The sequence below is a fragment of the Salmo salar genome, chromosome ssa18, assembly GCF_905237065.1.
Source record: "Salmo salar chromosome ssa18, Ssal_v3.1, whole genome shotgun sequence".
NCBI lineage: Eukaryota > Metazoa > Chordata > Actinopteri > Salmoniformes > Salmonidae > Salmo > Salmo salar.
Window position 1 is genome coordinate 54,614,619 of NC_059459.1, and position 3,319 is coordinate 54,617,937.

Genomic DNA, 3,319 nt, shown 5'->3' on the forward strand with positions numbered 1-3,319 from the left:
TTTTGTATGGTATGTATTAATTTCTGTATGTCCATCACCCATTTTGTATGATATTTTACGAATTACAACTTGTATTATATGTTATAAATTTGCAAAACGTGCAATACTCTACAAATTTGTAAAACATACTATATGTTACAAATTTGCTAAATGTTTGATATGTTATGATTTCTAGTTAGGTGGCTAACATTAGCTAGACTAGGCGTTAGGGTTATCAAATCAATGTGTCAATGTGAATAGTCCAGGTGAACAGTTGATTAATTGTTCAGCAGTCTTATAGCTTGGGGTTAGAAGATGTTAAGGAGCCTTTTGGACCTAGACTTGGCAGTCCGGGAACCATTTGCCGTGCGGTGGCAGAGAGAACAGTCTATGATTTGGGTGACTGGAGTCTTTGACAATTTTTGGGGCCTTCTGGTTAGTATATAGATCCTGGATGGCAGGAATCTTGGCCCCAGTGATGTATTGGGCCATACACACTACCCTCTGTAGCACCTTGCGGTCGGATGCTGAATAGGTCAAGATGCTCTCGATGGTGCAGCTGTTTGAGGATCTGGGGACCCATGTGTTTGGACCATGATTGTTTGTTGGTGATGTGGACACGAAGGAACTTGAATCTCTTGATCCGCTTCTCTGTAAATTGGGGCCTGTTCGGCCCTCCTTTTCCTGTAGTCCACGATCATCGCCTTTGTCTTGCACACATTGAGAGAGAAGTTGTTGTCCTGGCACCACACTGCCAGGTCTCTGACCTCCTCCCTATAGGCTGTCTCATCGTTGTCGGAGTTGTGTCATCGGTAAACTTAATGATGGTGTTGGAGTCGTGCTTGGCCATGTAGTTGTGAGTAAACAGGGAGTACAGGAGGGGACTAAGCACGCACCCCTGAGGGGTCCCAATGTTGAGGACCAGCATCGCAGATGTGTTGTTGACTACCCTTACTACCTGGGGGCGGCCCATCATGAAGTCCAGGATCCAGTTGCAGAGGGAATGTGTTTAGTCCCAGGGTCCTTAGCTTAGTGATGAGCTTTGTGGGCACTATGGTGTTGAACGCTGAGCTGTAGTCAATGAACAGCATTTTTACGTAGGTGTTCCTTTTGTCCAGGTGGGAAAGGGCATTGTGGAGTGTGAGTGAGATTGCGTCATCTGTGGATCTGTAGGGGCGGTATGCGAATTGGAGTGGGTCTAAGGGTTCCGGGAAGATGGTGTTGATGTGAGCCATGACCAGCCTTTCAAAGCACTTCATGGCTACCGACGTGAGTGCTACGAGGTGGTAGTCATTTATGCAGGTTACCTACGCATTCTTGGGCACAGGGACTATGGTGGTCTGCTTGAAACATGTAGATATCACAGACTCAGTCAGGGAGAGGTTTAAAATGTCAGTGAAGACACTTGCCAGTTGGTCCGCGCATGCTCTGAATACACGCCCTGGTAATTCGTCTGGCCCCGCAGCCTTGTGAATGTTGACCTGTTTAAAGGTCTTGCTCACATCGGCTACGGACAGCGTGATCACACAGTGATCTGGAACAGCTGGTGCTCTCATGTATGCTTCAGTGTTGCTTGCCTCGACGCGAGCATAAAAGGCATTTAGCTCATCTGGTAAGCTCGCGGCTGGGTTTCCCTTTGTAGTCTGTAATAGTTTGCAACCCCTGCCACATCTGACAAGTATCAGAGCCGGTGTAGTAGGATTCAATCTTATTCCTCTTTTGACGCTTTGCCTGTTTGATGATTCGTCTGAGGGCATTTCAGGATATCAACTAAGCGTCCGGATTAGTGTCCCACTCCTTGAAAGCAGCAGCTCTAGCCTTTAGCTCAATGCGGATGTTGCCTGTAATCCATGACTTCTGGTTGAGATTTCTACGTACTGTAACTGTAGGGACGATGTTGATGCACTTATTGAGGAAGCCGTTGTCTCAGGTGTTATACTCATCAAAACCATTGGATGAATCCCGGAACATATTCCAGTCTGTGCTAGCAAAACAGTCCTGTAGCGTAGCATCCACGTAATCTGACCACTTCCGTATTGAGCGAATCACTGGTACTTCCTGCCTTAGTTTTTGCAGGTAAGCAGGAATCAGGAGGATAGAATTTTGGTCAGATTTGCCAAATGGAGGGCAAGGGAAAGCTTTGTATGCGTCTTTGTGTGTGGAGTAAAGCTGGTCTAGAGTTTATTTTCCTCTGGTTGCACATGTAACATGCTGGTAGAAATTAGGTAAAACATTTGCCTGCATTAACGTCTCCGGCCACTAGGAGCACCGCTTCTGGATGAGCGTTTCCTTGTTTGCTTATGGCCTTATACAGTTCGTTGAGTGCGGTATTAGTGCCAGCATTGGTTTGTGGTGGTAAATAGACGGCTACAAATAATATAGATGAGAACTCTCTTTGTAGATAGTGTGGTCTTCAGCTTGTCATGAGGTACTCTACCTCAGACGAGCAATACCTTGAGACTTCTTTAATATTAAACTTTGCGCACCAGCAGTTATTGACAAATAAACACACTCCACCGCCTCTCGTCTCACCAGACGTAGTTGCTGTGTCCTGCCGATGCACGGAAAACCCAGCCAGCACTATTACCCATGTCGTCGTTCAGCCACGACTCGGTGAAACACAAGGTATTTGTCACGCCCTGACCGTATAGATACTTAATATTCTGTATGTTTGGTTAGGTCAGGGTGTGACTCGGGTAGGGAAGTCTATGTTTTTTGTTTCTTTGTTTTTGGGCTGAGTGTGGTTCCCAATCAGAGGCAGCTGTTTATCGTTGTCTCTGATTGGGAAGGTTGCTTTCTGTTTAGCATTCTGAGCCTGACAGAACTGTGCGCTTTCGTTTTTTCACCGTTTGTTATTTTGTTTGAGTGTGTTGTGAAATAAATCATCATGAACACTTACCATGCTGCACCTTGGTGCACTTCTCCTTCTTACGATGAGCATTACAGAACCTCCCACTAAAAATGGACCAAGCAGCGTGGCCAGGATAGTTGGACGTGGGAGGAGATCCTGGACGGCAAAGGGCCCTGGATGCAGATTGGGGAGTATCGCCGTCCAAGGGAGGAGATGGAGGCAGCAAAGGAGGAACGGCGACGCTACGAGGAATTAGCACGGCAACAACGGAAGCCCGAGAGGCAGCTCCCCCAAATGTTCTGGGGGGGGGCACACGGGAGATTGGCGGAGTCAGGGTTGAGACCTGAGCCAACTCCCCGTGCTTACCGTGGGGAGCGTGTGACCAGTCAGACACCGTGTTATGCGGTGATGCGCACTGTATCTCCAGTGCGCATTCATAGCCCGGTGCGCTCTGTGCCTGCGCCCCGCATTTGCCGTGCTTGAGTGGGC